The following is a 27792-nucleotide window of genomic DNA, read 5'->3' on the forward strand; positions in this document are numbered from 1 at the left end:
TCAGGACAGGGTTTTGACATATCTTTTCTATCAATTGTATTGTGGAGAATTTCCAAAGCACAAATTTAGCCCACCATCACTTAATGGGTAATATTTCATCTTAATATCTCTTGTTCACCAGTGTGTAAATCATTTTGTTTAAGATTTGCTGGCTGAAGATAAAGGCAATTACTTCCAAAATATTGCTTTGATCATACCTTGGCATCTTTGACTGAGGTTTATTTGCCATGTTTTTTTCATTTAGTGCATTTGTCTAATATTGTGTATCTTGTGCTTTAAATTTAAGCAAGCACTTTGTGCTTTCTTTGAGCTGATGTGTGTGTTCATATGGTGATCCTATCTGGAAAGGAGAATGAAAAGATGTGCTTGCTTCTCAAAAATGTGCCAGTGCCATAGACATTGTCTGCCTTAAAGTAAAAACTTGAAAACAGTTTAAGTGAACTGTGTTACAAATAAACCACTAGAACCTTGGAGAAATCTTAATGCCTTTCCAAATTAATAACATGGATGATGACTTTTCTTCCTTATATTGAAGGACACTAATGACTTTAACTGGCAGTTTCAGCTGAACCTTATTGCAACAAAACAGATAATTTCTGCAACCACTCACATGGGATCTTGATCTGGAAGTCTTCCATGTTTTCTGACAGCAGTGGCATGCAATAGCAGCATTGATGTATCATCGAATTTTGACAACTCTCAGTTTTGCTGTGATGTTATTGAATGGAAGTGGGAAAGAATGATTGTTCCATATGACCAAAGTCAGAGCATGTACAATAAGTAACCGATTTCATGAACAGTTCAGCTCCTTTACTGAATATATTTCCAAAGTGGACATATTCTAGAGGTTAAAGGAGAAGACAATATTGTAAAAGCTCAAAGCTATGTGACATATGTGCATAGGAAAACAATATTTCTGAGGCAAATCAGGCCAGAAGCATTTAACATGTGGAGTTTCACTGTGCAAGAGACCTTCGTTTACTTTGCAAAAACTGGGGCAAGGTGATGATCACAATACATTAAAGACAAGTAAATGTGATAAAATTAGTTCTGATGCACAATAAAAAAAACTCCAAAAGGACTGGAAGTTACGTAAAACTGATAGGGTTTTATTCACAATAGAATAGTGTTAGGTCTGCTTTGTTCATGAATGAGTGAGTCAAACACCAGACTGAGTCGAAATCAAGGTTCTTTGTTCTTTATTGCCGGATTGTAACACTTGCAACTAACAGTGTTAGTTGGAGAAGGCGCATTCTGCCATTATCAGCAAGTGGTGTTTTTTTTATACCTCAGGATAAGTACTTAGTAAATTATCATACCATTACATTGTCCAATGAATAAACTGTTGCTATCCTTCTCTGTTAGTCTGCTGCACATCATTCTTGTTAGTGCAAAGCTTATCTTGAGTGTACAAGGTCACATCTGCATTCTGTTACTCCTTAGTACTGGGTGACTCCTTCTCCGGTCCCATCTCATGATGTTTTTACCTTACAATAGTCATGTCAATGTTGGTCAACTGTCCTGAACTGAGGAGGGGGCTGTTGGACAGTCATCTTTATTCAGGAGGAGCCACAGGTAAAGTCAGCCAATTGGCATGCCCAGTCATTTAAAACAACTTCCTTCAAGAAATTATCATTGAATTGCAATTTTGCAACCTTTCAGAAGGCCTGCATGTAAACTGGTGGAACTTTAAAATTAATTAAAGCGATAAACCATGCACAAAGTTGAAACTTGCATGAAAACAACATTGATGGAAACAACATCCAAGAATTTGAGAGATTTTTTTCACCACAGGATAATCCACAGTCTGTGAGTCTCTTAAGTCCAAGGCTATGAAATTAAATCTAAAATGCATAGGGGAGACCAGTTCAGTCAGTTACTGTCAGGACTTAAGGTTTGTAAGTCTAAAACAGTCAGTGTTTCAGTTGCCAAATGAAAGGGGCAGCACGGTTGGTGTAGCAGTTAGCGTAACAAAACTACAGTGCAAGTGATCGGGACCAGATGGGTTTGAATTTCATGACCGTAAGGAGTTTGTATGTTTTCCCTGTGTCTGTGTTGGTTTTCTCCAGGGGCTCCATTTTTCCTGTTCAAAAAAAAGTACCAGGAGTGTAGGTTAATAGGGTGTAATTTGGGCGGCATGGACTCATGGGCCAAAATGGCCTGTTACTGCGCTAAAATTTAAAACATTTTCAAAAACCTCAATCTCAAATATATGACAACTAAAAAACAATCACAGTGCATTTAAAAACAATATACTGAACAAAGAACTCTAAGGTTGTAAATTCATTCAGACAAAGAGGGTGAAATCATATGGTAATGAAAACACATTGAAATGCTGGAGGAACTCAGCCGGTCTTTCAGCATCCATAGGAGACAAAGATATATTGCCAACATTTCAGCCCTGAGCCCTTCTTCAAGGAATAAGTAGAATGAGCAAAAAAAAGCAGGAAATCTTAAAATACAGACAATGCTGGTTGGGGGATGAGTCTAGACCAACAAAAACTGTTAATTGGACATAATAAGGGGAGAGGTGAGAATTGATTAAGTCTGCATGAAAAGAGACAGGGAAAAGAGAGAGAGAGAAAGATAGAGAGAGCTGGAGGAAGGTAACAGGGGAAGAAGTGAGGGCAGGGGGTGGTTAATGAAAGCCAGAGAAGTCGATATTAATGCCACCCAGTTGGAGGATGTCCAGTAGGAAGATGAGGTGTTATTCCTCCAATTTATGGGAGGTCTTAAACTGGCAGTACATGAGACTATTGACAGACATCTCAGCAGTGGAATGGGATGGGGAATTGAAATGGGTGGTTACCGGGAGATCCACACTATTGTGATGGACAGAGCAAAAGTGCTCAACAAAGCAATCTCCCTGACTGCATCCAGTCTCTCCGATGTAGAGGAGACCACAGCGGGAGGACTGGATACAATAGATGAGCCCTGTAGATTCACAAGTGAAATGCGGCTTCATTTAGAAGGACTGTTTGTGGTCTTGAATGATGGTGAGGGAGGAGGTGTGGGCAAAAGTGGTGCATCTCCTGTGGTCACAGGTGTAGATCCCGAGGGATGATTAATGGGGAGGGAGGAGTGTAGAAAGGAATCACAGAGGGAGTGTTGCCCAGAGAAGACAGAGACCAGAGGAGAGTGAATTATGTGTCTAATGGTGGGATCATGCAGTAGGTGGTGGAAATAGTGGAGGAGGATATGTTAGATGCGGAAGCTGATAGGGTGTTAGGTGAAGACAAGAGGAATCCTGTCCTTGATGTGTGTGGGGGCGTTGGGGGGGGGGGGGTGCAGGGCAGATTGCGCATGCGGGTAATTGAGGATTATGCAGGTGAGGGCAGAGTTGATAGTGGTGTTTGTGCCACAAGCAGAATGGGAGCAAATAGATTTTCAAATACACATTCTTTAACAACCAGTGCGTTGTTACCACAGCAGACTGTTGAAAAATCAAGACATCTACTCCAGCACATTCAGTAAGCAATGTCAATATGAAAAACTTTTCTGGTGATTGTTTACAGACATTGGAACAAACACAACAGACAGTAAGCACTGGAGACACAAGTTCTGCCGCAGGGCCTTGACCCAAAACATCAACCATGCCTTTCCTCTACAGATGCTGCTTGACACGTTGAGTTTGTTCCCAGTTTGTTTGGTGCAGATGGAAAGCACAGCTACTAATCATTTCAGTACTATGAAAACAGGCCAACAGTAACAAGGAAAGGAATGATTTAAACAACTCATTCTAGATTGGAATAATATTTTTGATATTGTCACTTCAAAGATATACTATAATTTTAATTTATATTAAAACAAAACTGTTGTAAAAATTAAATGGTATTTTCAAAGAAAACTAACCAATATAACTGAGTATACCATGCAATTGATTTTTAAAGCCAGTCTATTCCAACCCCAGACCAGTTGGGAAGAGTGAAGATGAGAAACGAATACATCAACATGGCTGTCAGGATCACAGATGATGCTACATAGAGAATTGGATTCTATCCTTAAGGATACACTCTATGTGCGAGTATTCATGCGGAAATTATGCTGCAAGTAAGGGAGTGTTTAAATTTATATATTTCATACTCATCTTGATTCTTGCCAAAAAAGAGACTATGCAAAATCATGTTAATAACATAGGGACATACAGGTAGCCAGTCCTCAACTTACGACTTATGAGAGTTGCGTCCACCCGCATATACAACCAAATTAAAAAAAAACTGTATATATGCTGAAATTCTTCATTAAAGGTTAACTTGTTGAAATTTTTTTGAAAATATTGCTTTAATACCTCATTAAAACAGGTGAATCCGACTTACAACCAACCCGAGTTATGACCAACACTTCGGTCCCAATTACGGTCATAAATTGAGGACTACCTGTATTTGCTTCAAAGCAAACTATTCCCTTACCACGATGCAAAATTTTCCCCTGAAAAATCTAGTGCAATCAGTGTTTAAATTTCTTATAATTATGCACAACTGCAAACACTGAATGGAGTAACAGGCAGGAACTCATTAGTTCTTTGTTTTTAAATGATTTACACTGAAGTGTTTAATTTTCTTTTAGTCAAGAAACCATGAGATGGCTTTCCAGATGAAATATGTTGAAATATCATGGAAGTGCAAGTTTATTTTAAAATTATATATGTCTTTAAAATATCACTGAAAATATATTCTCTGCTGAAATAGCTCAGCTAAATGCTGATGGTGGACATTTGCAAATGCTCATGAAAATGATTTGCATCATGAAACAGCTGTCGCTAAAATTATCAAAATAATAAATATCTGTAAGCTTAACTTTAAGCTATTCCTCTAATATTAAAAAAAAACTGGCAGAAGTATAATTTTGTAACAAACAAAAATATCTAAATGTATGTCAGCCATCATTGGGCTGCGTCCTCAGTCTTAACAAAGTTCTAATCATGGAACATGTAACAAAAATTGTGCAAATAACATTCACCCCACTCATTCCCAGCATAATCAATTTAATTTGTGAGGAAAAAAAAATCGTTTCTCTTTCCTTTGCATGATAGAAGCAGCTGCTTAGTTACTGATGTTATTATGAAATAATGTCCTGCAACATTGCCAAACTAATAATGCAAAATATTTTTTTTGCTAAATAAATAGTTAACATTCTACAATAAAACTAACTGAATTTGAGCAGAGCCAACTAATTGGTGGTAAGAGGTTGAGGCTATTATACCATAATGAAATGTCAAACTTTATATCGTGAAACAATTGCACAAGGAGCACATTGGTGTTTTATTAAACTAAAAATATTGTCAAAACATTTGAGAAATGAATAACAATTCTTCCACACTTAAGAACCATGTTAATGCAAGACTTTGGTTGTGGGAATCTGTCCCTTTATTGGTGAGCAGATCTGAGGGAAATAAAATCAACTTCTTCGTACAATGGCAGAGATTTTAAAGAGAGGCCAGAAAGAATCTGGGAAGGGAATGGGGGTGGGCGTTGGGAAATATGAGAGAAAAGCAGGTGAGGACTGCAATCATCTGGATGCATTACATAAATAGACAAAATACTGTGGTGCGCTGTTAGACAGAATCAGACACACACAAGGTAAAGACTGAACAACAGGCTTTAATCCACAAAAACCTCCACTGCAGCAACTCAGTGTGAGGCCTCGGGATGCCGGCACAGGCTTATATCCCAGACCGGGTGGGGCTTGATCCATTCAGGCCAACTGATTGGCAGCTGGCCAGGTGTTGTCCTGCCTCCTTACACTCCTGCAGGTACAGAGGTTTCCCCCTGCAGTAGGCTGGTGGTGTACCACCACATTCACCCACTCCTTTAAAATTGTCCCGGGGGGGTGGGGCAGTAACAAGGAATCACACTAATTATGTACACACAATATTTTGCAGGTTGAGACGATTCAGCGGCCGCCTGGGTCTCTGTGAACGTCGTACGACTGCCTCCTGGTTACTGGTCAGAGGGGAAGTGGGGGAGATGGCGGCAGGGGTGTGTGTAGCTGGTGTGGTGTCATGCAGAGGGGTGGCCAGGGGGGCCAGGGTTGATGTATGTGGGTCATATTGGATGGGTGCAGGGTGGTCAAGGAGGCCCTGCATGCCCCATAGCTGCATGGGGATGGGGGTGTATGTCCCGGTCAGTGTTGTCCTGGATTGGAGGGTGATGTGGTGTGGTGGGTGCTCCTGCTAGTGCCAAGTCCTTGGTTGAGACGGTGTCCACCCTGCCACTGCCGAACCTAATGTAAGTGTAGTTATGGTTTGCAGGAAGGAGGAAAACCTGCTCCACCAGGGCTTTGCCCTTGTGGGTCTTTACATGCTTATGCAGAAGCACCGGTCCTGGAGACGTGAGCCGTGCTGGGAATGACATTCCAGTCACTGGCCTCCTGGGGAATGAGAGCAGACATTCATGAGGGGTCTCGCTGGTAGCTGTGCACAGCAGTGACCGAATGGCAGGGCGTCCTGCCACACTTTTGACCTGAGAGCCAGGAGGACTGCCTTCCAGACCACTCCATTCTCGCATTCCATTTGCCTGTTGCCTCTTGGGTTATAGCTTGTCGTGCGACTGGTCGCGATACCCCTCGCCATCAGGTACTGGCGCAACCCGTCGCTCATGAAACTAGACCCCGGTCGCTGTGGATGAAGGTGGGGTAGCCAAACATGGTGAAGATCTGCCCCAGGGCCCTATGACAGTGGCCGTGGAGGTGTCTGGACAAGGGATGGCAAAAGGGAAGCGTGAGTACTCGTTCACTACCGTAAGGAAGTAGACATTTCGGTTCGTTGAAGGCAGGGGTCCTTTGAAGTCCATGTCGAGATGCTCGAAAGGCCAAGTAGCCTTTACAACGTGGGCCTGGGGGGGTGGGTGGGGAAGAAACAGGGTTTACACTCTGCATAGACCCGACAGGCCTCGGTCATGTCCCTGACGTCCCTGATGGTGTACGGCAGATTTCGGGACTTAATGAAATGGTACAACCGGGTGATGCCCGGATGGCAGAAGGACATGCAATGTCTGCAACCTGTCATCATGCATAGATGCACAGGTGCGAGAGAGGGCATCGGGGGAGTCGTTAAACTTTCAGGGGCGGTACTGGATGTCGTAGCTGTAGGTTGCCAGCTCGACTCTCCAGTGAAGGATCTTGTCATTCTTTATCTTGCTCTTGTGGGGAATGTTAAACATGAACGCCACGGCCTGCTGGTCCGTGAGGAGTGTGAATCACCTGCCGGCCAGGTAGGGGCGCCAGTGCCTGACCACTTCCACAATCGCCTGGGCCTCCTTTTCAATGGCGGAGTGCCCTAGCTCGGAGCCTTGGAGGGTCCTGGAAAAGAAGGTGACAGGGCACCCTCCTCCCCTTAATTGAGGGTAGCAGCAAGGGCCACCTCGATGGCATTGGTCTCCACCTGGAAGGGGAAGTCTTTATCCACAGTCTGCATCGTGACATCCGTGATGTCTTGCCTGATGCGGGTGAAGGATGCCTGCACCTCAGGTGGGAGGGGAAAAGTTGTAGCTTGGGCCAGTGGACGGACCTTGTCTGAGAAGTGAGGGACCCACTGCGAGTAATAAGAGAACAGGCCCAGGCACCTGCAGAGGGCCTTTAGTGTTGGGGGGAGAGGTAACTCCATTAATGCGTGCATCCCTTCCGGATCTGGGCCGATGACTCCATGGGCCACGATGTACCCCAGGATGGTGAGGCAGGTGGTGCTGAACACACACTTCTCCTTGTTGTAAGTGAGGTTCAGCTCCACGGCTGTCTGGAGGAATTTTTCCAGGTTAGCATCATGGTCCTGCTGGTCACGGCCGCAGATAGTGACATTATCCAGATATGGGAATTTTGCCTTTAGCTTATGCCAGTCTACCATGCGATCCATCTCCCGCTGGAAGACGGAGACCCCATTGGTGACCCAAAAAGGAACCTGGCGGAACTGGCACCCGTCCACCTCAAAGGCAGTGTAGGGCTTGTCCTTCAGGTGGATAGGGATTTGGTTATACACCGACTTCAGGTCAATCATGGAGAAAACCCAGTAGCGTGCAATTTCATTGACCATGTCGGCAATCCTCGGCAGGGGATAGGCATCCAGCTGGGTGTACCAATTAATGGTTTGGCTGTAATCCACGACCATCCTCGGCTTACTTCCTTCTTTGACCACCAGGACTTGGGCTCTCCAAGGGCTGTTACTGGGCTCTATAATGCCTTCCACCAGGAGTCGCTGCACCTCTGCCTTGATGAACTCCCTGTCTGCAACACAATAACACCTACTTCTGGTGGCGATCAGCTTGCAGCCTAGTACAAGATGTGGGAAGAGCGCCAGTGGGGTGATGCGCAGTGTGGAGAGGCCACAGGTTGGCTGGGGCTGGTAGGTTGGTGTGCTGTGCAATGTGAGTGGAGGTTGGGGCCCCCCCGAAGGCAAGGGTGAGACTCTGCAGGTGGCATTGGGAATCCAGGCCCAGGAGGAGTGGTGTGCAGAGTTTGGGCATGACCAGGAGCCTGAAACCTGTGTAAGTCTCCCCTCCCACCGTTATATAGACTGAGCAGTGCCCAAGGGTACCAACAGTCTTATCCTTGGTGGCGAGGGCAATCGAGCAGGTGGTGGGGAAGACCTTTAACCTTAGGGAGTGGGGCACACTTGGGTGAATGAAGCTCTTGGTGCTGCCACTGTCCAACAAGCACTTTGTTACCTGCCCGTTGACTCGCACGTCCATCATCGAGTGCTTGAGATTGTGGGAGATGTCATTGGTTAGCATGGTGGTGGCCAGGACCATCTCAGAGTTGGAGTCATTGCTATCTGGAGGGATGAGGAGCTTCGATAGGGTGGCCTGGTCATCGTCTGTGTTGACCACGTTGACATCGGACGTGAGGTGCAGCACGCGGTAGCTGATGGCCTCTGGAGGCGTGGGGAGCGTCGGTAGGGCGGCCTGGTCATTGCCCATGTTGACCACTTTGCCATCAGTCACTGGGTGCGACGTGCGGCAGCTGATGGGACCCGGAGGCATGGGGAGTGTTGGTAGGGCAGCCTGGTCATCATCTGTGTTGACTACGTAATTCTCAACATCGTCGGGGGCCCTCCGTGTCAGGCGATGCCTGGTCCAAGATGGCGGCGGCATGTGGAGAGTCGCTGTGTGGCTGGCCTCCTTCCCTGGGGAAGTGACATCATCACAGCTGGCAGCAGTGACGTCATTACATCAGCCAGAAGTGACGTCACGCCGTGAGCCGAAAGTGACATCACGGTAGTTCTCAGTGAGCGGCGAGGGCAAGGGCTGGTGCAAATGTTCAGGTCACACACTGCGATGGTTGCTGGAGGGGCAGGATGTTATGCATTTGAAGTCAGCGAAGACGGAAGTCTTCGCAGAGACAATAGCACCGTCCAGCACGTGCATGTGGGGGGGTCCACAGGGAGGTAGGGAGGTCATAGAGGGCCACTGAACTGCCGGCAGGTTTAGAGAGGAACACTTTTGCAAAATGATCTTTCTTGCCACATCAGGAACAATACAAGTTCCTAACTGGGCATTTCTGGCGTGATCGTCGATCTGACCCCCACCAGGACCCATAGTACTTACAGGGGCGCCGGGCGCCTTCCGCAGCGATCTTCTCCTCTCCAGCTCGGCCTGGAGCTGCAGCTGCAGTGTGAGAGGGCCATGAGGGAACATGGGGAAAACCGTAATTTAAGGCTTCGACGTGCTTCCAGGGTTTAGACCACTTCCACAGTCTGGTTAGGGCATAGATGTTGTCCTCCAGCAGATTCTGCTGGATGGCTCTCAAGCATAGACCTCAGACGAAGGTGTCCCGGATCAGCCTCTCGACTTCCTCTACACCTACCCCGGGTTCAGCCAGACACGGTCGGGCCAACTCTTGCAAGTGTCCCAGGTAAGACTCAGCCGTCTTCCCGGGTTTCTGGGCTCGGATGTTGAGGAGGTACATTGCACAGACCACATTCATGAGGGGGTTGTATAAGTTCTCAAGAGTTTCCATTGCGCTTTTGTATGTGGTGCAGCCTTTGGTTACCTGGAAGGATCGGGGACCCAACTTTGACCGGAGTAGGACCAACCTCCTCTGATCGGAGTCCAGAATGTCACCCTCGTGTGCCTCAATGATTGCCTCGACCGCGTGCTGCCAGATCTCGAAGCATGTCTGGGCTTCCGGGTGGCGTGGGTCAACCTCAAGGCTCCCTGCACACAGGAGTTTTTCCATGGCAGCCATGGGAAAATTTTGTGGATTAAATTGTGGTGCGCTGTTAGACAGAATCAGACACACACAAGGTAAAGACTGAACAACAGGCTTTAATCCACAAAATCCTCCACAGAGACAGGCTGGCTGTGGCTGCAGCAACTCAGTGTGAGGCCTCTGGAGGCCGGCACAGGCTTATATCCCGGAGGGTGAGTGACACCCGACCGGGTGGGGCTTGATCCATTCAGGCCAACTAATTGGCAGCTGGCTAGGTGTTGTCCTGCCCCTTTACACTCCTGCAGGTACAGAGGTTTCCCCCTGCAGTAGGCTGGTGGTGTATCACCACACATACCCGGTCGGATACTGAAGAAAGTGATGGAGGCCCTTATGGAAATCTTCAACATGTCAATGCAGCAATCCATCATTCTCTCAGGCTCTTATGGCAGCAACCATCATGTAGTACCAAAGAGATCGACAGTAACAGGCCTCAGTGACTACCACCCAGAGAGAAGAGAGCAACAAGTTCATCAGAATCCACTTGACAAGTGACTTATCTTGGACTCATAATATCTCCTCACTTGTCAGAAAGGTCCAACAGCAACTACACTTCTTGAGGCGGGCAAGGCTACCCACCAACATTCTGTCAACTTTCTACAAGAGCTCTATCAAGGGTGTTCTAGCAGGCTGCATCACAGTGAGGTACAGTTGCTGTAGAGCATTAGATCGGCGGTCAATTCACCTGACCATAAAAGTAGCAGAGAGGATCACTTAGGTCTTCTTCCCCCCCTCATTATCCTCCCCTCATTTCTCTCCCCCCCCACCCCCCCAACCACACTCAAATTGTTTCACTGGAATCATTGTTTAAAGAGAACTCTCAAAATATGTAAAGTCCCATACGACCCCAGAGCTTCAGCTTCTTCCCATAGGCCATGAGACTGCTGAATGACTACTGGACTCCTAAAACACTTCCTTATGACACTACTATTTATTAATAACATTTATTCTTAATAATACAAAACATGTATCCTGAGTATAGAGTTTCTGTGTTTATGTATCATTTGTCAGCATGTGTTACGTCAATTTCAAGTTTATTATCATCCATTTGTACAAATACAACCTGATGAAACAAAGTTTTCCAGTCCTCGGTTCAAAACAGGCAGACATACAACCAGATATAACACACATATAGACAAAGAATACATGCAGGTCCAAAATACATCCATATAAATAAATAAATATACATTGTTTAGTAATACGAGTAATCCCCGACACGACCTACGCAACTTACGCTCATTCGTACATACGACTGAACAAAACTGTCTGCTTGTGCCTATGATAGTGACCGTCTCTCAATTGCTATTTGGTAAGCTCAGCAAAGAAGATGGGGAGCAAGAGAAAAACCCATCCCCTGCTGACACTCGATTTGGAATTGAAAATGAAGGTAATGAAGGTAATCAACCAATGTCCGACTGCTACATGCCATGTTAATATACTTCCGACATGTCCATTCTGCGATATGACCGATTGGTCAGAATAGAACACGGTTGTAAGTCAGGGACTACCTGTATGAGAGTCTCGGATGGTTAATGTGAGCAGTTCCTTTGGTAGTTCAGCATTCTCACTGCCCACAGGAAGAAGCTCTTTCTAAATGGTAATAGTTGAAGATGCTGTGCGCGCAGTGGTTGGGGACTTCAATAATTTTGTGTGTTGTCTTCAGACAATGATCTCAGTAGATCACGTCAATGGGGGTGGGGAAAGAAGACTCCAGTGATCTCTGCCATTTCTATGTTCCTGTGGATGGATCTCTGATCCAGTACTCTACAGCAACCATACCACACTGGAATGTAGTTGGCCAAGATGCTCTCAATAGAGCTCCTGTAGAAGGTTGACATAATGGTGGTGGGTAGCCTGCCAATTTCAGTTTTTTTTCCAGAAAGTGCCGTCACTGTGGCACCTTCCTGACAGATGAAGAGATGTTGTTTGTCCAGGATAGGTGACTTGTTAAGTGGACTCCAGACAACTTAGTGCTCTCTTCTCTGCCCTCTACCGATAGATGTGTGGCGGAGGGTGGTTGTTCCTGGTCCTCCTGATGTCCATGTTCATCTCTTTTGTCTTGTCCACATTGAAACTCAGATTGTTATTCTTGCACCCTATCATGAGATTTTCCACCTCTTCTCTGCAGTGCAACTCATTGTTGTTGCTGTTGTGTCATCTCCACAACCGTGTCTGTACGTGTGTTTGCATTGTTTTTGCACTCTAGACTGGAGAATACTCTTTCGTCAGGTTGTACTTTTACATGTCTTAATGCTATCCCACAAAATCTACCATTTCCTTCTATTGTTGTGAATTTCCATGGGCCTGTCACCACTGCCACCACTGTCCTCCTCAAGCTGTTTATCTTGTATCATTGGATGAGTAATCATGCCTCCATCCTGCCCTCCTTCTGCACCCCTTCCACTAACTTCACTGCTGATTGTACTTTCAGCTTCTCTTCTACTTGTCCTGAGAGGTGTCACCCTTCTGTCATGATATTTCCAGCTCTTCCAGAGCCTCTTTTGTCTGATTTTGGCACTTGACACTTCTAAGGGGGGTGTTTCTAGTGAGCCGGGAAAAGCGTGGTGATGCGAGGCAATGCGAGGTGACATCTCGAATTTGGCCGCACTGGAAACACATCCGGTTGTGGCCGATGTGCGGCGATTCGAGGTGCTCCGGCGTCCTACTTTTGAGGTAGTCGATGCGGGGTGATGTGAGGGATGACCTCGCAGTGGAAACACCGCGGGTGACTCACCGGAAGTCGCGATTTTTCACCCGCAGTTTTCAATTGCTCATCGGACTTCCTGGTCACCTCGCATCGCCCTGCATCACCTCGCATTCCTCGCATCACCTCGCATCGCCGCGTATTCATCACTCGGTAGAAACAGTTCAGGTAGTCCAAAAATGCGCGGTGATGCGAGCGACAAAAAATCGCGGTGATTCGAGGTGATGCGGGATGATGCGAGGTGTCCTTAGTATAAACACAGCTTAAGACTCTATGTTCCCTACAGTGTGCAGGAAACAGCTATAGGCACAATGTGTCACACTGTGGATTAGTTTGTTGCCACCTGCAGTCCTCTGCACTGTAAAGATTGGTCAGTGGTGTCTTTGCCACAGATGGCCTATCTTTGTTTAGCTGAGCTGTTGAATCAAAATCTCCTAAGACAGCTGCCTCAGAGTTAAATGTTGTATGTGATAAGTCTGTAAAATATGAGTGTGAACAATTTTGATTTGATGCCAATAAACTTTTCCCAATATTTATGTTTAGCTGATATTACCTGGTATACTTCAAAAATTATTAACATAAAACAGTGCAGCACAGGAACAGCCCCTTCAGTCCATGTTTCGGCATCTCATGTGATGTCCAAAGTAAACACAAATGTAACCTGTTGCTCGAGCTTAATAAATATCCCTTCACCCACTGCATATTCACCTGTGTTTATAGATGCCTCTGAAGCTATTTCATGATTAATATCAACTTTTTTTTTTTCCCAAATTGCAAATAAATGTTAGGTTACTCAGACAGCACCATTAGCATAGTTGTTAGTGCAAAGCTATTACAGCACCAGCGATCCTGTGCAAATCTGGTGTTGTCTGTAAAGAGTTTGTATATTCTCTCCACGTCTGCATGGGTTTTCCCCGAATGTTCCACTTTCCTCCCACCTCCAAGGCTTCTAGGTTGTAGGTTAATTGGGTAGAATGGGCTTAAATGGCCAGAATTGCCTTCTACCATGCTGTAAAAAATGCAAGTACTGAGCTGCTTTTCAATCATTTATTTTAAGAACTAGGTTCTCTTGTGATTGTACATGCTTCCAGTAAAATCAGCTTTCTGATGGCTTTCTTGGGAAACAATTTGGCTGCTTTTCAAGTCTTGCAAACATGCTTCATTCGATTTTGATTAAATTAAAACAAAGATAAAAGAAATCCACATAATAAAAACTACAAAATATTCTTCCTGGAATTAATATTTCCTGGAAGAACAGCAGTTTATGGCATTCTTTTCAAGAAGAATAGCGTATAAGAGCAAAGGGGTGTTGATGAGGCTCTATAGGGTACTGGTGAAACTCATTTGGAGTACTGTGTGCAGTTTTGGGCCCCTTATCTTAGAAGGAATGTAATGATATTGGAGAGAGTACAGAGATTTACCGGGATGGTTCCTGGAATGCAGGGGCTAACATATGAGGAATGTTTAGAGACTCTTGGACTATTTGGTTGGAATATAGAAGAATGAGAGGAGATCTCATAGAACATATAAAATGCTGACAAGATTCTTGAAAGAACAGCAGCTTAAGGCTTCTATTATGGATCACAATCCTCCAGTGGAGTGATCACAGGACAAATTATTGATGTCTTGGAAGAACAGTAGATTATATTAAGTGGTATGCACGTTGGATAGTAGCAATGTGTTCCAAATTGCAAAGCTTGTTGTACCAATTTAACATTGACATCCATAAGACCTGGACATTGAAATTCCTGAGAAGGGGTTCCTATATTGTCTGCAAAAACATTGTGGAATAGAGCATCATGAGGTCCATCAGTCAGAGGAAAATTCAGATTGGTAGCAGCAAAGTAATTAGTGCACATCAATGAGGAGTGTTCAGTCAGGGTTGGGCATGGTTAGTGCAGCACTTAGTGTAACACTATTCCAGCACCAGCAATTTTGGTTTGACCTGCCACTGTCTGTAAGGAGTCTGTACGTTCTCCCCATGTTTACATGGGTTTCCTCTGGGTGCTCCATTCCAAAGATGTACGGGCTCATAAAGTTAATTGGTCACCTGGTTGTTTTGGGCAATACAGGTACGTGGGCCAGAAGGGCCAGTTAGCGCGCTGTATCTCTAAGTTAAATTAAATAAAATAGGTTCCTTCATTATTGTTCAATTCACACCATTTCCTTCCTTCCCTTGAAAATAATGGTTAAATATATTCATTTGCTGCACATCCAATCCCTTTAATCCTACATTTGTTTGAAGTCCAGGCAAAGCAAGAATGTCTTGCTTAATGCAAGTAAATGCAATTGTAGAACTATTCTACTGTGCCAATGCTGGATTCCTTCAAGTTACAGGTGACTCCACTTTACAAATACTAGCTTCACGCTAATTCGCTTTCACGAAGAAACCTGTGTTTGCTATCCAAAATAAATTTGAACGGGTTTTCTCTTTTACGAAAATAACCTTCAATAGTAGTGAATGGGTTTTTGCTTTACGCCATTTCGGCTCATGAAAGGTTTCATAGGAACACTCTACTTTCATAAAGTGGGGTGCACCTGTAACTATGTAACAACTTATTTCACCTCATCTTTTTGTTTCAAGTACAAGATCAGAATCCCTCCTTCATCGCAATGTCCAGTTGACGTCTTGGTAGACTCAGGAATGTTGATTTAGGATTCCTTTCCCAGAATCACTTATCGATACTGATCTTCTTCATGAAAAGAAGTTGTTCTATGTTCCTAGAGCTAACTTGCCAGTGATCAGCCCACACTTGAAAAAGCACAGCATATGCATAAAAAATTATGTTATTATTACATTTCTTGACTTTTTGTTTTATTGTACTGGAAATATACAGCATGAAGAAAAATATTAAAATATAACAATGAGCTATAAATAGTAAAAAGAGCAAAATTTATCCATATCAGAGCATTGAAAGTTTATGATCTTCAGTGAACTGAAATTAAATAGGAGCACCGAGGAGTTAGTTTTGCTTTTCCAACCAATTTGGGCTAAGGACCTTTTTCTATTTCAGTCTGAGCACCATAAAGTGGGCAGTCTGGTTACAATATTTTCACCTTCTGGGAAATTATGCTGAAGCCATTCTCCTAACTGGAATCATAAAATGGGAGCCTAAAGAAATGGGTTTTGGCTTCTAAAGTTCAGACCACTTAAGAGAAATGCACACTCTCAGGTATTTATATTTGAGGAAATGAGTGTATCACAAACTGCACATGAAATTCAGCACATGAAGAGGGATCAGTGGTTTGAAATTATGTTTTATTGTCTTGGGGCCAAGTAATGCTAAGAACATTGCAAAATAGTGGTCAGATCAATCTTGTTATTTTTCAGGTATAATTGCATCCAGAAACGACTGTAGCACATGAGAAAAAAATGCCTGGTGTTCTGGAACTTGTGGAGTATTGCTTTATAATTTTTTTTCACATCTGACTCAGTTCTGTTGCTATGTCAATGAGTTCAACCTCATATCCGCCCCGGCAACCACAGATTGCATGTTGTACACCGGTTCTGTGCTGTAACTAAATCTTGGTTTCCCACAATATTTATAACTTAGCCACAAATATTCTGTTTGATCTTAAAAAAAAAATCGACTTCAGAACTACATAGGTGTAGATATCTGAATGATTTTTCTGGATTAATAAAACTTTATTTTCATGTTTGTTTCTTGCAGGCACATTATATTAGAGATGTGCAAGTCACTGTCCCAGTCTAATGACTAAGAATGGGCTGATTATGGACCATGCATCATATGAGGCTTATCTTTTCATGTTTAGTCTGATTGTTTTCACCTATTTCCTAATTTGCTGCTGATCACAGCTCTTTGTCAAATGTTCATAATGCATCAACCTTGAACCTAATTCCTTTAAGCTATTTGCCTCATATATCTGTTTATTTCTTTGATCTCTTTTCTCCTCCTAATTCCTTGTGTTTCAGCAATCTAACCACCTGCTGGTATTAATTTAGCCCAATATAGACCGTATGGGCGTGTGGGTGCGCATGTGCGTATGTTTCTGATGAATTTTAAAACATTATTGAAGTGATAGGTGGAGGTGAGTGAGGTGAGGGATGGGCAGATGGAGTCAGGTTAGGGTGGAGCATGTGGGAGAGGAGACAATGCCTGGTGGGTGATAGGGAGGAAAGAGGTATGATTGAAAAGCAATTGAGCAGATGGAGCCAGAGTGATTGGGTGGTGGTGGTGGTGGTGGGGTGGTGGGGGGGGAGGGGGTGTGTGGGAAGTTTGTGGATAATGGTGAGGGAGGTAATGCAAGAAACAAGAATTGCACTTCCTACAGTTGCAGGGAAAGGTGCAGGAACAGGGAGGAATAGGAAGGAAGGGATGAGGGTGGGTGGATGGGGGGGCAGGGAACCATGGAGAGAACATGGAAATCAGAAAAGGGAGAAGTTGAGGCTAGTGGAGAGATCATGATGGAGCCAGTAGGTGAACCATCAGGACAAAGGGAAATCCATCTTCGTTCTATCTTAGGGAAGTGGGGGGGGGGGGGGTTATGAGCCCAGAGGACCCCAAAACCCAGAAGCAATAAATATTCACCAAAACAAATGGTTACTTAAACAAAAGTTGCTTTAAATTATCTTTAAACATGAAAACAGGATCAAACTTTAATTTATTTCTATTAACTTAACTAACCTAACTTAACCCCCTTCTAATTCTAAGTGCACATGTATGTAATGTGTGAGTAAGTTTAGAAAAGTTATTTGGTTCACAATCCAATCTCACTTCTCATTCCTCCAAGTTCACTGGTTGCAGGCAATTTTTATACTGTGCACAGAATTTAACATTTATAACGTTCACCAGGCTTTGGTGCTAGAAAGGTAAATGGTAACCGCTCAGGAAGGTTCTTGTCGGTTTTCAGAGAGGGATTTATTGTTTGCTGGACATCCACAACTGATTCCTTGTACCCAGCCACTTCAGTGTCTTGCTGAAGAAACTTCCCCCCCTCAGGGTTCTCCAGATGATAACCTCTTTCTTTCAGGTCACCACAGATTTCATTTTTGTTTCTCTTATTTCAAGTGAAACATTAGGCAGCCAGTCCTCTCCTCTTACATGAACCATAAGGGCTTTGACAAGGCTGAACTAAGCACTCACAACCAGTCTTCCAAATGGGGTTTTCTACAAGTTTTGCCAGCTTGTCCTGTTCCAGTCACAGCTGTTTCTGCTGACTGTAAAACTGCAGAACTGAATTCCCTCTCTCTTGCTCTCTCTCTCTCTCTCTCTCTCTCTCTCTCTCTCTCTCTCTCTCTTGCTTTCTCTCTCTCTCTCTCTCTCTCAGAGAGAAAGCCTATTTTACTCTCTCTGCTTGCAAAACCTCATGACCTTCTTAGAATAGCATTCCACTCTAGACAGCATGTGTCTCTGATGAATTATTTCATCTGTTGCCTTTTTGTAAACAATAATCCATTAGTGAAGTTCCTTGGGAACTCCTCAAAGATTTTGCAAAGGCCTTCAGAGCCAGCCAGTTTAGCTTGAGCAGAGCACCATTATTTTGAATAAGATCTGTTTTAAAGTGTTTGTATGTGACCTACACTAAAAAGCCTGCCCCAATTTATCTCCCCAAAACATATCAATATACAATACAAACACCACATAATCTGTCACAGGGGTTTTGGGTGGTGAGAGCAGACTTCTGGGAAATGGATGAAATGCAGTTTCCCATACACAATACATTTCCTGAAAAAGGAGGACATTTCAGAAGTCCTGGAACTGAAGGCTTTTCTCCAGAGAACAGATATAACGGATATGGAGAAATTGAGAGAAAGGGATGGCATCCTTGCAGGAGACATGATGGGAACAGGTGTGCTGAGCTTGTTCTGTGGGTTTATAGTAAATATCAGTGGAAAGTCTGTCTTGTGAGATGGAGAGATTCAAAAATGGGAGAGAAGTGTCAGAAATGTTCCCAGTGAATTGAAAAAAAAAATGAAAAAAAAAATTCAATTAATTTGAGAGTGGAGTGAAAGTTAGTTGCAGAGATTATAAAATTGATGAGTTCTATACAAGTGCTATAGGCAACACGAATGCAGTCATTGCAGTCATTAATGAAGAATGTGTTGGGGAGTAGGTTTGGAATAAGGACTGTTCAATTTAGCTGACAAAAGGACAAGTGTAGCTGAGACCCATGCAGTTAATATTGGTTGGAAAACAAAAACCATAATTTTCCCACACATTATTAATTCTCCAATCAATATCACACTATGAACTTCATTGTTAATTTACCTTCACATTATTGCATTTGAAACTCTTGTAAAGAGTTCTGCATTTTATTGATTAGGTGAATACTTTCCAATATGAACATAAGATCGTAATTTCCCTATAACTGGCAATGCAGCCATGGTTATCATGGATTTGCTGATTAGGGTAATTATCTGATTTGGGTAATCTGTTAAATTTAAGTCCTGATCATCTTTACAATCACTGTGTATTACCAGTTCAGATATAGACTGAAACCAGCCTAGAACATCTGGACATTAATCTTTTATGTTTTTTACACAGCTGATGCACTCTGGGAAATTATTCCCATTTTCCCAGAATACAAGCTATGTAAAAAGGTCGGAACCAGAATGGGGGTGCCATTCCCAATCAGACTTTTTTCCTCCTAGACCCCTTGTTATTTTCCCAGAATGCCAGCAATGTAAACTGCACCGCAGGTATTCCAGGACCAACTGGCTAATTAATACAATGTTGCAATGATGTGCGATGATGCGTAAAGCACACTATGTTGTAGCGCATGATTTTCAAATTTGAGGAAGATTTGCTCAGCTCATTCGATGAGCATTGCACAATGTAATCACAATGCCTTGATAGCAGAGGGATTACATGTTAATTAAGAGCAAACAAAGTGAGCAGCTTTATTCTTAAGTGCTTATTGGAGTAAAATAATGCAATGCTGGAACTCAGAAATTAAAACAAAGTGCCAGTGACACTCAGTGAATAAAAATTGTTTGATATCTATGCCCTGCATTCCTTAACAAGAGACTGATGAAGGGTCTTTGGGCTGAATTATTGACTCTGCTTCTTGCTCCATGGATAACTTCCTTTTGAATGTCTCTGACCTGTTGAATTTCTCTGGCCCTGAAAAATTATTGCTTGTTGAGCATCAAAAGCACCTCTGGATCTACAGCCATTTTGCTCTGATTTGAAGGATATGATGGACGCACATGCTACACATCGACGCAGTGGCGCTGTACATCCCATGTATGTTAGATGTCGCAGCCAACATCGATGCAGTGGCGATGCACGTCCCACCTCTTTACATATTGCAATGCTGGTATGCTGTCTAAAATTGTGGGCAGTAACTGGGGTTTGCAATTTTGTTCGTTCCTGTGTGATCAACCAATGATGGGATGTTGGAAAGACTGAATAATTACATGGAGGGGAGAGGATTAGAGGGGTATGGACCAGGTGCTGGTCAGTGGGACTAGGAGGGTGGGGATTTGTTCCGCCATGGACTAGTAGGGCCAAACTGGCCTGTTCTGTGCTGTATATGGTTATATGGAGACATTTCATAATGGTAAAATTCCACAAAGTCTGTGTAAAAATCATATTTTACACTTGGATGAAGAGAGACGACCTTAGTACAACTTTTCCAGTTGCATCAGTAACCTTAATAATTTTTGGAATAATGAAAAGAACCAAACATTGCTATTCTAGAGCTAAATGTAATATGCAGGGATCTTCAGAAATTGAAATTTCAGTCCATTCATCAATTCAGATCCAATAAGTTGGGAAGCAATCTTGGTATTGTACTAAACTGTGATTAGACCACACTTAGAGAATTGTGTATGGTTTGATTGCCACACTATAGGAAGGATTTGCTACCAATAGACAGAGTGCAAAGATACAGGACAATGTTTCCCAGAATGTAAGAATGGTTTTTATTCTCATTCAAACATATAGGTGAACAGCAGAGATAGGATGGAATATTTTTTGGTGGGGCAAAGTATTCTAGAACTAGAGGATCGGATTTAAGATGAGAAAAGAGAAAATTTTAAAGGGGATTTGATGAGCAAGCTGTTCACGTAAATCTATATAGAATGATCTGCCAGTGGAGGTTGTCACAACAGATAAAATTATGGCATTTAAGAAGTGTTTGGACAAGGTCTCAGATCTAGAGAGAAATAGAGCCCTGTTGTGGGCAAAAAGGCATCATGGTTGGGATGAATGAGGTGAATGGGGGGGTCAATTTCTGCACTGCATGATTCTATATTCCTGGGGTAAGAGACTTCAGCAGGAATTCGGCCATTTGGCCCATTGTCCCTTCTCTGCTGTTATGATGATGATGGTTGATCTTTTTCTTCATTGCAACCTAAATAATGTGGGGGTAAGATGAAAAGTTTAGGATTCTTAGAGTGAAGGATAACCACTTTCACAAGACAATTTTAATCTGTAGGGTAGGTGGGCCAAGGAGTGGCAAACTGAATTCGACTCTGGCAGGTGTGAGATGTGACACTTTGAAAAGTCAACCCAGATTAAGACTTATAGAGAAAATAGCAGAGATCTAGAGTTTTGAGGAATAGAGAGACTTTGGTTCATGGCTCAGTGAAAGTGATGAATGAAGTGAAGACAATAATGAAGAAGGAGACTAGCATGCTTGCCCCCATTGAGTGGGATACTGAATATAAAAGCTAGGATCTCATGATATATCTGGCCAAGGCTTAGAGTATTGTCCACTGTTTTGGTCACCCCATGATAGAAAGGATAAGAATATTGGAAGGGGTGCAAAGGAGATTCACCAAGGTCTTGCTTGGGTAGGAGGGCTTGAGTTATAGGGAGAAATTAGATTGACTAAGGAGTAAAGTTATAGAGATTTTTTTACATCATGGGTAAAGTGAGTGATCACAATCTTTTCTCTGAGGTAGATGATTCTAGAACTATAGGACATAGGTTTAAGGTGAAAGGGGAGACTTTTAAGAAAGACTTGAGGGCTAGTTTTTTCACTCAGTGGAGACCCTACCTGGAACAAGCTCTCTGAGGAAGTAATGGAAGCAGGTGCAATTTTGACATAAAAAAAAAACACTTGGAAAGATATGGGGACCAGGTGCAGGGAAGTGGGAAAAGCTCAGGATACCAAATCAAGACATAGATTTATTCAGTTCAAGGCAGGTTTTTTTGCACAACTTGCCCATGCTCACCAAAGTGTCCAACTTGCATAAATCCCACCCACAGGAATTTGGCATATATTCCTCCAAACCCAATCTATTAATATGGTATATACAGAAAAATCTTGTGATATGGGCAAGACATAGATAATCGTCGAGTTCTGGAGAACTAGGAATGACCATATCAACAATTCTGTAATGGAGAGCACCAAGTTCTTTGGAGCGCACTGAACTGGCGACCTAACATGTACACACATCTCCTCACTTGTCAGGAAGGTGCAACAGCGACAGCACCTCCTGAGAAGACTGAAGTGGGCAAGTATGCCAGCAACGATCAGGTCAACTATCTACAGAAACGCTATTAAGAATGTACTGGCCGGCTGCATCATAGTGTGGTATGGTTGCTGCAGATAAATTGATTAGAGGTTAATGCTCAGGACCATAAGAGTGGTAGAGAGGATCACTGGAGACTCCCTCCCCCCCCCATTGACATGATCTACCGGGATCATTGTCTGAAGAGGGTGTGAAAAATCATTGAGGACTCCTTCCTTTCTTTTAAAATTATTTTTATTGACTTTAACATAATAATCCTATATACATGTTCGACTAATATAACAAAGGAATATCATAACATATACATTTCAGATAATTAATATAAAAGTACTTACAACATATTTAATCTAAAATTGATAATTTGACATTAAAAAAAAATAATGAATATAAACCACTTGAGTTACATTATAGCAACACTTGTCATACCTTGATATAATATCTAAGTAATTGATATGATCTAGGACAATCATAATTAAACTGCCAATGATCAACTTAAAAAAAAGAAAAAGGAAAAAAAAGAAAAACCCTAAAACTAATACTAATCTAACCCCCCACAGCCCCACCCAATCAATGTTACTTAATAGGACCAAAATAAATATGAAAATGGATCAAGTAGTGACCCTCAGAGGATAGACGGAACATCGCTGGAGCATCCAAATGACCTAAAACCGCCAATTGTGATAGTATTCTATGAATGGGCCCAATATATTTTCAAACTGAAATGTTGTATCTAATTTTCACAGTTGTCAGTTCAATTTAATCTCTCTAATAGACATTTTTTTAGATATTTACAAGTTAGGTATTTTGTTCAGTCTAAATGACACGATTGTCCTCAAATTGCAGATTCATATATATATATATTTTTTTTGACTTACAGTTTGCTCACAGTAAGCTGATATCACATATTTATAATGATTTGTTGGATTTAAGATCAGGCTCAATAGCTAGGATTAAAAATGATTGGGAGTGTGATTTCAATATAACATTTTCAGATGAAGATTGGTATTCCACTCTTAGTTTGATCAATGATTCTTTATTTTGTGCAAGGCATTTTTTATTACAAATTAAGGTGGTACTGTGGCAGTTGGAGTGGTTCTACAGGCACCTGAAGGCGTTGCTCGTGGCCTAACTCTCCAGACCAGATTGGGCCGATGAGCTACCCTGGGTCCTCCACGGGATCAGGACAGCACCCAAGGAGGATCTACAAGCTTCAGCAGTGGAGATGGTGTACGGCGCACTGCTTTCCCTACTGGGTGAGTTCTTCAGCTCAGACCCCGACACCACGGCCACTGATGCAAATCTTCTGGCGGACCTCCACAGGAGACTGGGGTCCCTTGCTTCCCCACCACAGCACCCGGATATTCCACCTCCCCAAGGAACTTGACTTGGCTGCAGCGACCATACAAAGGGTCATACAGAGTCTTGCACCGGACCAGTAGAACCTTCACCCAAGACATTGGGGGTCGGGAGGAACTTTATATGGTGGACGAACTGAATATGCCCACGTGGATTTATCTCAGCCAGTACAGACGGCCAAGCCTAGGCGGTGGGGCTGCCTGCCAAAGCAGCAGGATGCATAGCCGGTTCTGGGTGGGGTTGTGTGGCAGTGCATTCGCTCAGGGCGAACCGGCCCCACTTGTAACGCCACATGGCGGGGCAGCCCTGGGAATATGGTGCCGTCAGGGGTTTCTACCCCAGTTGAATCTCCCATGTGGCGCGCTCCCCAGGCAGCATCTGTGACATCATCACGCACTGGGTGACTGAGCCAATGCTGCCCTTAAAAGAGCACACGCCAAATTCAAATAAAACAGTCGTTAATGACCCTCAATGTGGTGGCTGTGTCTCTCTTACTGCTCACACCACCACAATACATATAATACATATATCTAAACTTAAATTATCCCATTTTATGAGGATGCTGACCCACTATGTGAAAATTGCAAAATCTTTGAAGCCTCATTGATTCAAATGTTTTGGAAATGTCCCAAATTAGGAAGATTTTGGGAGAATATCTTTCAATCTTTATCAATGATTTTTAAGATTAAAATAGACCCATGCCCTTTAATTGCCTTGTTTGGTTTTTCTGACGAACCGGATATACTTTTGTCGGCATCTCAAGAGAAAGTTTTAGCTTTTAGCATGTTGATAGCCAGATGAGCAGTTTTAATGAAATGGAAAGATGAACTCTTACTGATTCATGCACAGTGGTTACATGATGCAATATCATATCTAACTTTGAGGACCCTTTCTACCCAGCACACAGCATCTTTCAGTGCTCCCATTGCTAAAAAGATAAAGGAGTATTAGAGCCAGCACCACCAGGCTTTGAAGCAGCTTATTCCCCCAGGCAGTGAGAATCTTCTTCTTTGGCTTGGCTTTGCGGACGAAGATTTATGGAGGGGTAATGTCCACGTCAGCTGCAGGCTCGTTTGTGGCTGACAAGTCCGATGCGGGACAGGCAGACACGGTTGCAGCGGTTGCAAGGGAAAATTGGTGGGTTGGGGTTGGGTGTTGGGTTTTTCCTCCTTTGTCTTTTGTCAATGAGGTGGGCTCCGCGGTCTTCTTCAATGGAGGTTGCTGCCCGCTGAACTGTGAGGTGCCAAGATGCATGGTTTGAGGCGATATCAGCCCACTGGCGGTGGTCAATGTGGCAGGCACCAAGAGATTTCTTTAGGCAGTCCTTGTACCTCTTCTTTGGTGCACCTCTGTCTCAGTGGCTATTGGAGAGCTTGCCATAGAACACGATCTTGGGAAGGTGATGGTCCTCCATTCTGGAGACGTGACCTACCTAGCGCAGTTAGATCTTCAGCAGCGTGGATTCGATGCTGTTGGCCTCTGCCATCTCGAGTACTTCGATGTTGGAGATGAAGTTGCTCCAATGAATGTTGAGGATGGAGCGGAGACAACGCTGGTGGAAGCGTCAAATGACCAAACACTATGTGTTTTACACTGAGAACCAAAGAACGCTGTTTTGTGGGTTTGTACTTGTACAATCAGATGACAATAAACTTGACTTGATTTGATATGCAACCAATTGCTTTTTCTTAGCATTAAACTAGCACCTGCCTCAACCACCTCTTTTGGCAGCCAGTTCCACACTCTCACCACCCTCTGTCTTAAAAAAGTTCCCTTCCAGGTTCATGTTAAATCTCACTGAGGGCAGCATCTCACTGAGTGGTTAGTACAAGACTGTTACATCACCAGCGACCCGGGTTCGAATCTGGCGTTGTCTGTAAAAAGTTTGTACTTTATCCCCGTGTCTGTGTGGGTTTCCTCTGGAAGCTCTGGTTTCCTCCCACCCTTAGAAAGTGTCTGAGATTGTAGATCATTTGGGTGTAATTAAATGGAATGGGCTTATGGGGCAAAAGAGGCTCTTACCATGCTGTATGTCTAAGATGTTATAAAAATGTTAACCTATATCCTCTGGTTATTGATTCGCTTACTCTGTGCAAAAGACTTGTGCATTCCATATAACCATATAACCGTTTACTTCACCTGATCTCATGATTTTGTACATCTCTCTTAGATCACCTCTTATTCTTCAGTGCCCCTAGCCTATTTAACATCTCCCTATAACTTAGACCCCTGAGTTGCGACAACATCCTTGTAAACCTTCTCTGCATCCTTTCCAGCTTGGATTTTTTCCAAAAGCACGGAAACTAAAACTGAACATAATACTCTAAATTGAGCCTCATCAACTTCTCAGACAATGGATCAGCATAGACCAATTGTCTCGAAAGGCCTGTTCCATGCTATAGGACTCTAGGATTTTATTACAGACACTTCTTTTGACATTATACTTTTCAACTATTCACAAAGCTCAAACCAGGAACATGTTGGAATGCTCTCCAAATGATTGGACAGCATTCTCCAAGGACATTAAATTCTCAAGAAGCCCAGCTCCTCCAGGCCAAAGAAGGCTGCTTGATTGGAAATCTATTCATTGCCCTGAACATTCATTTCTTGGACCATTAGTGCAAAGTGGCTGCACCGTGCAGCATTTGGGAAGTCCCAGGTATCTCCCATGGGCAATAAATTCTCATCTCAACATTGATAACCTTATCCTGGAAATAAATATTAAAAAATGATCAACTCTCTAAAGAACAGAAAATATTTTATTGATATACTGTAGTTAGGCAGGTGTTAAGAATATGATAGCGACACAGTTGCTAACTTACCTCATTAATTGACAGATTCTTGAAATATTAATTCTAAGAAATGAGTCTAAATTCCTCCATGGCAGCCTTGGAATTTAAATTCAGTTTAGAATGGAATTAAAACCAAAAAAACACAATTCATCTTAATCATAATAATCATTAAACTGCAGGATTTTTACCTTTTTAAAATAAATTGGAACTTTCTCACAAATGGAGAGGAATCTTACCTGGTTTGAGTAACACTCAGCTGCATATTCACAGAAATGCAGTTGACTTCTAAAGGACCCAGCAGGCGATACAGATTAATCACAATTACTGCACAAAAGCAGAATAAAAATTAAACTGGTCAGACCAGCTGGTATCCACCAAGGCGTTGGATCCAGACTCAGCAAAATCTTCCCATCCAGTCAGCCTGTTGTTTAAAACGGGAGCTCTGTCCCACAGATTTTGTTAAGTAACAGCCTCATAATATCATACTCACACGATCGTACAGAACAGACAATGAACCAGACTCCCACATCATAACAGTTCAGCAGCATCCATGGAAAAGGAAACAGACTTAATATTTCAGATTGTGAGCTCATGCTTTCATCCTGAAATGTTAACTTTGTTTCTCTATCCACAGATGCAGCCTGAGTACATCCAGTGCTTTATGGAGATTTTCTGGAAATTTGAGGCAAAAGCAAAATTTGCTGTACTCACTCATGTAACATCGGTGAAAAAAAGAAGAGTTCACATTTCATCTGAATTATTCACACTGTTTACCTTTTTACAGTTGCTGACTGATCAGCTGAGTGGCTCCAACTTTTCCTGCTTTTGGCTGACGTGATACTACCTCAGGTTTTCAACTGGCGCTTAGAGGTTGGTTGTGGTATCCATCAGAGAACTCTTGATTGTCACATAGTGGGATTGAAAGTTAATTGAGTAAGAAATTCACAATGAAAACCCCTACAATGACATGATAGAGGTGTCGCATGCTTCTCTCCAAGTAATCGTGCGGTGAAAACATTTAATGCAGTCCAGAATATGGTTACCTCAAATGCGTTTTAATTTCTATAAAGGACTGATATTGCCAGTCAGGAAGCTTACTCGCTGTTTGGATGTGCACTCCAAACTTTTCCAACTGCTTAAAACAATCATCAGGAAATTATGCACATTGTTAATTCAAAATCATGGTGTATACTGTGGACAAGCAGTACCCTTGCAAAATCTGAAAATAATTATTTTATCCCAATTAATTCATTTGCAATTTTTATGACAATAGTTTTGGAATATACACACCTTTTCTA

General features: G+C 43.0%; 1 long non-coding RNA gene across 1 annotated transcript; it reads right to left on the reverse strand.

The window, feature by feature from the left end:
* Positions 1-1195: 1195 nt before the first annotated feature.
* Positions 1196-27038, reverse strand: LOC138752612 (uncharacterized). Its single transcript, XR_011350765.1, has 3 exons — positions 26985-27038; positions 26731-26818; positions 1196-2083 (listed from the first exon to the last, which is right to left on the reverse strand). It is a non-coding gene; the product is annotated as an uncharacterized lncRNA (long non-coding RNA).
* Positions 27039-27792: the final 754 nt, after the last annotated feature.

This window comes from Narcine bancroftii, chromosome 1 (assembly GCF_036971445.1).
Source record: "Narcine bancroftii isolate sNarBan1 chromosome 1, sNarBan1.hap1, whole genome shotgun sequence".
Taxonomy (NCBI): Eukaryota; Metazoa; Chordata; class Chondrichthyes; order Torpediniformes; family Narcinidae; genus Narcine; species Narcine bancroftii.